The following is a 12,844-nucleotide window of genomic DNA, read 5'->3' on the forward strand; positions in this document are numbered from 1 at the left end:
GAGCCAGGACATAGGGACATCTATACATCTAACATATATCTGTGATTTGGTCTGTTAATGCAAAAACTAGAAACAATTCTACATGGAGTAACTTTTTAACTGATGAAAGGTTAGTGGAGTGTAGTATCAGTAAGCGTCACAGGTAAAACTCCTTCCAAACCTAAAAAAGAAAAGTGAATGACTTTCTTCCAAGTGGGAGGCTAAATGTAGAAGATTTTGGAAAGTCTTAAGATGTTTTGTCAGCATTGTTTAACAAGGAGTCTACTGAGCCCTGTTATTCTGTTTTGTAAGTTAGTACTAGCATTTCTGGGCTGAAATCTCATTGCAGATCCAAGTTTCACTGTCGCGTTGAAACTGCAAAAAGTGGTTGCATTTCATCTGTAGTTTAGTGGTGTTTTTGCAAAAAAAGTTAAAAAATTGAGATTTTGATAAAAAGCAAAGAGAGTTAACGATGATTATATTACAAGATTGTATCCTGCATGATGAAACAGGTTGAAGCATCCTATTTGACCCTTGACATCACAATGTCTTTGTTGAAAGCCTTCCTAGATTGTTCTGAATTCCATATACCGAACAGAACCAAGCATGGTACAAAGTTTAATGGGTTAAATTTGTGAATTTCACCTTGGGGATTAATAAAGATATCTATCTATCTATCTATCTATCTATCTATCTATCTATCTATCTATCTATCTATCTATCTATCTATCTATCTGTCTGTCTGTCTGTCTGTCTGTCTGTCTGTCTGTCTGTCTGTCTGTCTGTCTGTCTGTCTGTCTGTCTGTCAAAAGGTAATGTAATTTATCAGGTTCCACCTCATTCTAGGTTTTATTGGAAATGTGGCTAGAGCAGTGGTTCCCAAACTTAATCCTGGGGTCCCACTGTGGCTGCAGGTTTTTGTTCCAACCAGATTCACAATCGGTGATAATAATCGATAACAATTGATCTCATTTAATTAGTTTGTCTTTTTTCACTCTTCTCTTATTCTGCATTCAGAAAAACACAACAGTATGATTTTTACATTTATAATACATTTACAAATGTGTCTATTTTATCTAAAACTATAAATGCCTAACTCTCTTGTTGTTTTTCTATTATTTCCTCCTTTTCCTGTGTAGTTTGCTCCCTTCATTTAACCCCAATAGTGACAATTAACAACCAGCACAGCAGACACCCGGGGTGATGACAGCAGCAACGACTTCAGTGTCAGACTCACTAATTAGTAAATAATGAGTAAAATAACCAGAGCACCTGGAAAAAACAGAATGAAAATGAGGTTGAAAATAATGTTCACAGTTTATAAAAAACTACATATTTTCCATATAACTGCTTATTAAATTTTAATAAAAATCTACCAATCTTGGTTTGTAATTTCTACATTGACTCCAACTCACAGAAACTGGTAAATAACAACTCACTTAATTAGGCTAAGAGTCTCATGAAAAACGGAAGTTGGTTGGAAAAAAAACCTGCAGCCACAGTGGGTCCCCAGGATCGAGTTTGGGAAACACGGGGCTAGAGTTTTCTTTTTCTATAGAGATTCAGATTGACCTTTGGTCAGATAAAAGTTTAGTGCTGGCAACAAAAGTCAAAGCCAGTAAGAAGTATCTAGGGTGGTGTCTAGGTTTGTGTTCACAAATCTGGCCTCAGTTATTCAATAAATTCAATAATCTTGGAGATACCCACAAAAAGATCTTGCCAAATTCAGTTTCAAAATTGAAAAAGTTACCTTTTCTGAGAAATCTACATGTGTAGTTTCTTCTATTACATATAAGTTACGTTTCTTTTATGCCAAAAGCTTACATTTCTTTCTCCTTTGAACATGTCAGCTTTGAAAGTGGCATGCTGAGTCATCCGTCTAATTGCTGTTTCCATGGGGTTTATGTGTCTCAGAGGTCTGTTACGTTCATTTTTCTTTGATTGAATGGCTTTTTAAGTTCCAGACTCATAGAATAACATCTCTTGTGGCACATGGCTAACCGGCATTGCACACGATTTACAGGTTCATTTCCGTATGTTTCTGTTTGCTTCAAATAAATTATGATGCTGTGAGATATGATTACCACAGTGCATCTCTACGGCTTCAGATTTTGTGTTCTGTTAAACATTTGTTCTTTTTTTTTGGGGAACCCGCTTATTTGAAATGCACAAACTTATTGCTTAAAATACATGTTGAATTTCACGGTACTTAGTCGGAGAGATTTGTAAGTCTCATGTATGATAGTCAAATTAATCTGAAAATGAATAATATAGCTTTAACTAATGCAAAATGGCATTTCCAGAAACATTTGTATTGTATAAATATTCTGCCCCCTTTTATGTGCAGGTATCTTTCTTTTTAGGTATTTTTTTCCTTATGGATTCAAGCACATGCACACAGATAGGCTAAGGTGTCAGACTATAAAGCTTAGGGTTTAAATGTGTACCCCTGAATCTTCCCCTTGGAAATAACATGTTGGTCCTGTAAACCACATCAGGGAAAGAGTAAAGAAACTGATGATGATAATAATTATGATAGCTGTTGAAACCAATTTGATTAGAATCCTCAAATACTTACATTCAACCACAGGTAAAATGTACACTTTACAAATACATGTGTAAGGTGTTAATGCACAAACACGCCAGATCTGAACCATTCTCAGAAAGTAGATACACTGTTTGGTTATTATTCTGAAAGCCATACTTATCTACAGCTGGGGATACTCTGAATCAAAAGGCTTGCTTATATCAGAAATGTGTTGTGTCTGGCCATATCACCGATTGTTTAATGTGTATGAAAACTGGCAATTTATTCACTGTGTTCTTATACTGATATTAGAAAATTTTTCTTAGTATCAAGACTTGGACATGTAAAGGCAACCTCGTTTACAATTTGAAATTCACTGTTATGGTAATTATTAAAATCCTGTCTTTCTGCTATATGTTTGTTGTATGTATGTAGAGAAAAGCCAAGCAAAATGACACCTTTTATTGGCTAACTAAAAAGATTACAATATGCAAGCTTTCGAGGCAACTCAGGCCCCTTCTTCAGGCAAGATGTAATACAGAGACTGGAGTTTCCTATGTTTATATACACACTCTAGGACAAGAAACAACATTGGTAAATATTTAAATGAGAGATTTTGAATGTAAAAAATTAATAGATTCATTCAGGCTAGGGTTAATTTAACAAGAGAGAAAAGAACAATGTATTGTCAAGATCTCTGGATAAGATAACTGTCCAACCAAGTCTTTTGAAGTTTGTAATGAGTTTTTTCAAAACAATGTGGGTCTGTAGACAGGTTGTCTGTCATTTGTTGTATGTATTACTCATTTAGTTGCCTACAATTATAATAATAATTATTTACCTATATATAGTGCTTTACTCACAGGGAAGACCCAGGACACGAACCTGTAACCTCCTTATTGTGAGGCAGTGGCACTTCTAATACTCCACCTGCGCAGGTATACTGTGCTACATTATATTGTACTCGATAGTTTGAAATTACAAACAGAATTTCCAAAATTGATCATTAACAGCACATTAATTACGAGCTCTGCATTCTACAAAAATGTTATGTAGTCCCACAAAGCAGTCAGTGCTTAATTTGAATTTTAATGGAAATTCCAAACTTTTTACATGTTTTCATCAAATGCAGTTGTTCTTTGCTTTGAGTGTCAATTGCTGATTGTCGTCCTCATAACAGCCATGAATCCGAAGGATAGAAACATGTGAGTGGAGGGCCAACCAATTATATGAAGTGAAGTACGGAGACAGTGACTGTCAGTAACAAGGCTCTCACTGGAGTAACAATTAAGTTCATTTGTGAAAACCCAGGTTTGCTCAAACTTGATGAAACTGGAATATAACTGAGACTCAGCATACAATTGATTATATAATCATTTGATGTGTAGTTGATGCCCCGACCAGCTGTCACACCAATTTGCTGGCACAACGTACTGGAGCATACCATCACCAACAAAAAAAAAAAATCACCGTATCATAGACTGCTACCACCACTTCTAGATACATAGCAATGTGCTCCATTGTGGGTTGAATGTTGCCAGGCTACACAGAGTTTGCATTTATAGTCTGTACTACTATAGGAATTTATGTAGGAATTTCAGAAGGCTCACAAATGCGTTTTTTTCGGTGTTTCTTGCAGGACTGCAGGCTGGGATATTGGGCCTCTCAGAAGTTGCTTCTGGGCTGCCATTTGAATAGGCGGGCCCTATGTCATTGCTCTGAGGAACCACTTTGGCAGCTTTATTTTTTGACTGTACCTTGTACCTATATGCTTGTTAACTTCCTGTCCAGAAAGAACAATTATAATTAAATTTAATTTGAATATGTACACTAAATGGTTTTATTAGCGGATAACAATCTTTAGGATACCCAACTCTCCCTTTGTTCATTGTATGTGTAGCAGATGGCCGGGGCCCATACCTGGCCAGGACGCCCCTTGTTTATATGTTCCAGGGGAGTAGGCATGGGTTGAACAGTACCTCCCCCGGACCACTTGGTGGCAGCCCACCTGGGTGACTGTGGTGCCTCAGATACCCGCAGGGCTCCATGGGTGATGGAGTTTTCCACAGCCCTGTTGGGATCCAGGGTGGCCACCAGGGGGCGCTGCAAGGGTTTCTGGGCTGTAGTTCAGCCACACCTGGAGGTGCAATCGGAGGCAGGTGGTCAAGCACCTGAAGCACTTCCAGGTGAATTATAAAAGGAGCCAGCAGCCACCACTCTGGGAGCCTGAGTCGGGAGGAGGAGGACAACACTTGCCATGAGGATGAGTGGTGGTGAAGAGAAGGCTGTTTTGTGTCATGCTTTTGGGATTGTGTACTGCCAGTGGGACACGGAGAAGACGTGCCCCACAGGTGAAGAAAAATAAAAGTTTATTTGCTTTTATACATGGCTCTGGTGTCCGTCTGTGTCGGGTCGGTGCTCATATAGCGTCTTTGTTACATTGAAAAGGTAACCCATTTTCTGAAGTACATTTAAGGCAAAAAAATGCTGACATCTTGTGAGCAACTGCAGGGCTAAATGAGTGTATAACTCCAGAAGTTAGTGAAAGCGGTAAAAGCCACTTAAAGCAAAGTGACTCCACTTTGAAACTGTGTATTTTCAAAGACCAGTGCTGCTGTTAGTCTGCACCAAAATGGTACCTCCTAAAATTTAGTGTGGTGCTGCTTTCAAATTTTGTGTTATGGTGATTCCTCTTGTAGATCTTTAATATGGTGGCGCAGTGGTAGCGCTGCTGCCTCGCAGTTAGGAGACCCGGGTTCGCTTCCCGGGTCCTCCCTGCGTGGAGTTTGCATGTTCTCCTCGTGTCTGCGTGGGTTTCCTCCGGGCGCTCCGGTTTCCTCCCACAGTCCAAAGACATGCAGGTTAGGTGGATTGGCGATTCTAAATTGGCACTAGTGTGTGCTTGGTGTGTGGGTGTGTTTGTGTGTGTCCTGCGGTGGGTTGGCACCCTGCCCGTGATTGGTTCCTGCCTTGTGCCCTGTGTTGGCTGGGATTGGCTCCAGCAGATCCCCGTGACCCTGTGCTCAGATTCAGCGGGTTGGAAAATGGATGGATGGATCTTTAATCAAGTGGCAGTTTTACCAACATTGTGATAGTGACATTTTGTCATAGTTTTAGAGTGTAGAGAAGTGTATATAGAAAATAAGATCTCAATGGAGTCTTTGCTTTCACTATAGATGTCCATAACAGTATACTGTTTTTTGTCTTCCTTTTTTTTGAAGATTCAGAGCTCTCATTACTCATAGCCTGACATCATAATAAAACAGCACTTTGTTAGCTGCTACTGTCCTCACTGTCTATGACAGGATAGTTTTGTCTGGTATTACACTAAGCTTCTCTGCATAACGGGATACAATTGAGATTTTTAGATGCATTGCTGACTATCGTATTGATCTCGCATGCATTAGGATATTTTATTATTGTATTCCAGAGCCACTGTCAGGTCCCCTGATGGCCTATATACTGTGAGTTTTTTTCTTGGTAGAGTATTGGCTTTGGTTTCATGTTGCCTAGCAGTCAGCTTTTTTTAAACCGGATAGAAACAATTGGAACTGAGAAAACATTTTTCTTGTAATTATACTGCCACAAAAATAAAAAAAACACCTTCCTGGATCCAGACACACAGACAGAAAAATTAAGAAGATATTGTAAAATCTGTAAGTTAATAGTTTTTGCTAAAACACTATTGGACATGATGGCATTCATTTGTGGAAAATCCAGTTGTGAGCAGCAAACACTAATGTTTTAGTGAGAACTTGACGTTCTGCTCAACATAGATGTTAATTTTCTGTTTATCTAACATTTTTGTTATATTTACTGTAGGAATCCCAAACACATTAAAAAGGTCATGAGGCTTTCTAAACATAACAAAAAGGAAGGGCTATAACCTAACCAAAGCCTTCCCAAAGAGACTCACCCCATATCCAAATAGCTTCAGAACTGCTAATTGTAGGCTTTCAGCATTGCAGACCCCCAACAAGGCGAGCTTGCTAAATAATTAAAAATGGCTTAAAAATATAACAAAATCCCCATAAAAAAGGAGGGGTGACCGTGAAGCCTTGGCTTATGGACAAATGGGCAAAAAATAATCTTTATTAATAAGGGATTTATTAACAAAACAATTGACAAATACAAAGAAAATTACAAAGAAAAACAAAAATAGATGACAAGAGTTGTCTAAAAGCAATTTTGCAGCAAACATGTCCAAGTCCAAAATCTGTTGGAGTAAACCAGAGACTGAAGCATAATAAATCAAGATAATCAGAAAAGCCAAAGAAAATAGCAATACTCACAATGTTTTCCTACTGCTGAACCTTTTCTGCTTTGGTTAAATAGCCAGGGGGAGGGCTCAGATGCATTAATATTATGGAGGCCCAGCCTACAAAGCACAAGGAATATTGACATTTAAATGAACAATACATAATTAGGAACATCACAAACATAAAATATGAAAAATGGTAATTTAAAAATAGCACAATAATAAAAAACATAAATTCCTAAAGTAACATTTTGAGATTTAAAGATTCATAAAGTGGCACACTCTGATCTGCACTACTATTTCTATGGATTTACAGTTCACTCTGTGAAGGTTTGTTTCTTAACATTTGTGAGAATCCCAGTTTCTGAATTTAAATTAACAGCTGCTATTCACCTTGATTGCTTGTTTAATTATAAACTTTCCATCGTTTTTCTCCTTAATGTGACCTTTTTTTTGCTTCTTCATTAAAATAAAGGATTTATTTAACTTCTGACTGTTCAATAAAAAAAACCTATACTAGGTTTCTATCACTTTTGTATGCAAGTTATTATTTGTCCTGGGTTACAGGTTATGCTAACTGGCCTATACTTAACAGGGTTGACCCACTCGTTTAATATACAGAAAAATATACTTTGTAGTAGCTCCTGATTCATTTTTTAAATTATTCCTATGTAGTGGTTTCTGAAAAATGCATGTTGAAATGTTCCTTTATGAAATGTAATCATAAGCTTCTTTCAGCACTCTTGGGTAAATGCTGTTTTTTTAATCCTGGAAACTCTCCACTCCCTGTAATCTCCAAATAGAATATTATTTAGCATTTAGAGAGTCTCATATTACTCTTGAGTTAAAGGATTGCTTTTATGTGAATTCTTGAAAATTATCCCCTAAACCTTTTTCTAGGTACTTTATCAACCAGTTCTTTTTATGTTATAGCATTATTGATATGTTGTACTTTGTAGAATAAGAGTAGGATCTTGAATATTCTGGATGTGAACATGGACATAAGAGTTAATTTTGTACACACGCAGCATTGTTTTCTTCAGGGAACGGAACCACACCCTGACTTGCAACTTCAGATTTGTGGCAGTAAACTGTTTAGAACTGGCCAACAGTCTGCCCTAAGGGGTTTGTAGGCTAACTGCTAATATCTCCATTAATAATAACTTATTTATATAGGACCACATCATACATTTACATGCAATTCAAGGTGCATTCCACAGATTAATCAACAAAAACAATACAGATATACCATAGTTACCATTATGATTAATTAATATTGTGATCATTTTTAATAAATGTAAGTAAACTAAATAGAAAATCAACCTGGGCATTGTTAAAGAAAATATAAACACTAAAGTACAAAAGTACCTTCACTGTTATCACAAACAGGTTGATATGTTTTCTAATTAAAAGCATAATACATAAAAACGGCAAGAGAACAACCAGAATGCTATTGGTTTGTGATGCAACTTTTTACTTTAAGTTTTAAGAATACTTATATAGTGTGTGTTTATTGTTTCAAAGTATAAGTTGTTTCACAATACATTTAAGAGGTTAACAGCATCCTGCCAGGCCTAGCGGTACTGTATACATTTCTAAAAACCACAAAAGTTTTTATAGTAACTTAATTTTCAGCACATACACAATAGTATGCGTATATATATTTGCATCAATATTGGCAGAAGAACAACTTAAAATGACATATCTCTAAGTGAGTAGCAGCACCTCTTCAGCATTTCCTGACCAATGAGAAGAGTGTCTTGTGTATTATCCCATCTCAAGGTGTATACTATTTCATGTGTAAGCATTTGCTGCTGGTTCAAAAATCAATTATAAGTAAACCTTGTTACTACCATTTACAGACAAAACAAACTGTTCACATCCAAATATCTTAGTGTCATGTAAACATCTGCTCATTAGGAAATGAGGCAACAGTAGTTAGGACTGTGGAGTCTGAGTCAACAATATTTTTTGGCAGAGCCAGAGTTGGAAATTCTTATCAGACTCTGACTGTAGCACTTGTGTCTCAAGTGCTTTAATAAGTAGGCCTGCAGCTCCAACTGTGACATCTGTCGGTTTTCAGTGACTGAGGCACTAATGAAACACACAGATACTACAACTATAAGTGTGATTTAGTTTAATGTCATTCCTTTACAAGAGTGATGACACCAGTACCAAACTGGATGGAAGTGGCTGCAACAGTTATGCGGGGAATGCTGTATAATTTCAGCTATGCAGAGCAAGCTAGACTCATAAATAATGTTATAGAACTTTGAGTGCTAAAGTTAACAGCCTTGAATGACCGAACAGCTGCAGGATGTTCATTTGTTATATATACATGCACATTATAGCTTTCTTTTTTAAACCTATTAATAATAATAATAATAACAATAATAATAATAATAAATTATTATTATTATTATTTATATAGCATCTCTCCTATGCTTAAAGCACTTCACAAATATCCAAAAGGGTACAGTGCTCAATCCATACCTAATAAACTATGCTCACCAGACCAAACCCCACTCCCATAAATATTTAAAAGGGCATCTGCCATATTGCACAGTCCTGTCAACAATGTATTTAGCAAGTTACACAAAGCCTTTACCAACTCTAAAAATCATAAACACACAAACAAGTTCAATCTGCTAATTTAGTTCGTGCTCAGTGCTAGCAGGGAGCTCATCTTGCCTCCTTCACAAATGAAGTTTGGTTTGGTCGGTGAGCATCAAACACGAATCAGGAAGTATAGCTACTTTCCATCTTAATCTGAAACAAGTGAATGCTTGCTTTAAATGTCTGCCATCCTAATCTTTTTCTCTCTGTTACGTTTTGATCATTCTTTGAATCACTTTTTCCACATTTTGTTATATTACAGCCTTATTCCAAAATGGATTAAATTCATTTTTTTCCTCAGAATTCTGCCTGCTATATTTTCTTTGTATGCTTTTGAGTATCTAACACTAGGAAATAACATCAGGACTTTAACAGCATTTTAATGCTCAAGACTTTTTGCTTTGCGCCCTCCACCACCATAACTTATTGTTGGTGGGGAGGAGCGAAAGCTTTAGATTTGTCAAAAATTTCACTCTCCGGTTTTCGATGGATCTCAACGTTTCAGTGTTCCCTGATACTGAAAACATTGTTATCTTGATGATGAGTGTCTGTCTGTCTGTCTGTCTGTCTCATTTTATTCAAACTTGAATCTTAAGCCTGTTATGAAATGACAATGTGCCGATTAGTTTTTGAGCCAAATCGTGCAAGTGAAAGAGGCACTCTAGGGGAACCCTCAAATACCGTAATTCTGCAATTAATTATAAATTCTTCGTGTCAGTTGCTATCGTAATGACCTATTTTATGATCAGAAAGATCAGCATCAGAGCAGTAAATAATTACTGAAATGTTATAGAATAGTTAGTTTGGAAAAATTGGTTCCTAGGGTTCAAAGCCTACAGACGCTGTCATCCAAATTTTTATAATGGATTTTGTTCATATTCAAAGCAATAACATTTTTACTGGAGTTTTTTTGAAAATTCTAGGCAACTTGTCATGCCGTATTTCTCAGTGCTGATTGGCAATTCTCGTTTGCATGCTAGTGAAAAGGTCCCATAACCACAACTTTTACATTGAGTCCTACAGAATTCCCAGTCCCGAGGCACAGCTGTAATGCACATCTCCATTTTCTAACACCCTCATTAGCCATATTCTTTATGGCTTTATGAGAGGGTCAATGTCGTCTTTTCCAATACTATAAAATGAATAATTACAAACCAATCGGAATGTGGTGGTTTTTAGACCTTTGTTAAAGAAACCAAATTTTCGTGCAGCCACTATACAAAAACAGCTTTAACTTATTCAGAAAATATCTCTTAGTGTGGGAAGTGATCGTCATTATGATTTTAGGTACTGCAAAGGTCTGATAACTTAGTTGGATTGCCAGACATAGTTCTTAATTGCTTTAATTATTAATTTTCAAACTGTTTTTACATTCAGAAATCTGATGATGGTACTCCCTATTTCCTTTATGCAGTTAAGTATGGGGTCTCCTTGGGCTTAGTGTTAGAACCATTTAGTTTTCCTCTGTACACATTGCGCTTTGCAGTTGTAATTTTAAAACAATGCACTCTGCACATTTCCACACTATACTGTATATGATCTGTATCCAGTGTAGAAATGTTACAAAGTTAAAGCAGATATTAATATGCAGGATAAAGAAAAGCTGGTGCATTCTCAACCCCAGTGTTGTTGCCATACTTTTACTAAGGCGTTCGCCCGTGTAGCTCGAACTTTTCAATTCATCATTTCATGAATCACGTTAATCATTTATACAGTGCATCTGGAAAGTATTCACAGCGCATCACTTTTTCCACATTTTGTTATATTACAGCCTTATTCCAAAATGGATTAAATTCATTTTTTTCCTCAGAATTCTACACACAACACCCCATAATGACAACGTGAAAAAAGTTTACTTGAGGTTTTTGCAAATTTATTAAAAATAAAAAAACTGAGAAAGCACACGTACATAAGTATTCACAGTGGAAGAAGTTCGAAACCACCAGCACTCTTCCTAGAGCTGGCCAGCCATCTAAACTGAGCGATCAGGGGAGAAGGGCCTTAGTCAGGGAGGTGACCAAGAACCCGATGGTCACTCTGTCAGAGCTCCAGAGGTCCTCTGTGGAGAGAGGAGAACCTTCCAGAAGGACAACCATCTCTGCAGCAATCCACCAATCAGGCCTGTATGGTAGAGTGGCCAGACGGAAGCCACTCCTTAGTAAAAGGCACATGGCAGCCCGCCTGGAGTTTGCCAAAAGGCACCTGAAGAACTTTCAGACCATGAGAAGGAAAATTTTCTGGTCTGATGAGACGAAGATTGAACTCTTTGATGTGAATGCCAGGCGTCACGTTTGTAGGAAACCAGGCACCGCTCATCACCAGGACAATACCATCCCTACAGTGAAGCATGGTGGTGGCAGCATCATGCTGTGGGGATGTTTTTCAGCGGCAGGGACTGGGTGACTAGTCAGGATAAAGGGAAAGATGACTGCAGCAATGTACAGAGACATCCTGGATGAAAACCTGATCCAGAGCGCTCTTGACCTCAGACTGGGGCGACAGTTCATCTTTCAGCAGGACAACGCCCTTAAGCACACAGCCAAGATATCAAAGGAGTGGCTTCAGGACAACTCTGTGAATGTCCTTGAGTGGCCCAGCCAGAGCCCAGACTTGAATCCGATTGAACATCTCTGGTGAGATCTTAAAATGGCTGTGCACTGACGCTTCCCATCCAACCTGATGGAGCTTGAGAGGTGCTGCAAAGAGGAATGGGCGAAACTGGCCAAGGATAGGTGTGCCAAGCTTGTGGCATCATATTCAACAAGACTTGAGGCTGTAATTGCTGCCAAAGGTGCATCGACAAAGTATTGAGCAAAGGCTGTGAATACTTATGTACATGTGATTTCTCAGTTTTTTTATTTTTAATAAATTTGCAAAAACCTCAAGTAAACTTTTTTCACATTGTCATTATGGGGTGTTGTGTGTAGAATTCTGAGGAAAAAAATGAATTTAATCCATTTTGGAATAAGGCTGTAACATAACAAAATGTGGAAAAAGTGATGCGCTCTGAATACTTTCCGGATGCACTGTATATTGTATGATTTAGCAGCTTGCTCATTAAACACAAATTAAATTGGAAATCTATTTGTATTCACTTGCGTTTCTGCTTTCAGTTATGAGTGTTTGATGTTGATTTTGAGATAGTATTTAATATTTTCCTTTGGTGGTTGTACTGTATAACAGTATGTTGAAAGATCTTCATTTTGTGCGATTTCTTTTTTTTTTATTGTATTATTCAGCTGGTATTTTATTATCACTAATGTTGGTATATGTTGAAGCACTGTGTGGAATTTGTCTCATTCTTCTGGCACCCCCAACACAACACTGCTGATGCCATTCTGATCATTCACTGCTTCTTCCATGCAACTCCAATGATCTTTTTCTACTTCATCTCCTGCCTGCTCCATCACAGTTTATATAGCATTTTGTTCTGAGTACAAGACAAGAGAGGTCAATCTTCACCT

General features: G+C 37.5%; 1 protein-coding gene across 2 annotated transcripts in view; it reads left to right on the top strand.

Annotated features, from left to right (window-relative positions):
• The window catches only part of hspa12a (heat shock protein 12A), a 183,537-nt gene that overhangs the window by 119,434 nt on the left and 51,259 nt on the right, over nucleotides 1-12,844 (top strand). The gene's annotated exons all lie outside the window — the stretch shown is intronic.

The sequence above is a fragment of the Erpetoichthys calabaricus genome, chromosome 2 (assembly GCF_900747795.2).
Source record: "Erpetoichthys calabaricus chromosome 2, fErpCal1.3, whole genome shotgun sequence".
In the NCBI taxonomy this organism is placed as follows: Eukaryota; Metazoa; Chordata; class Cladistia; order Polypteriformes; family Polypteridae; genus Erpetoichthys; species Erpetoichthys calabaricus.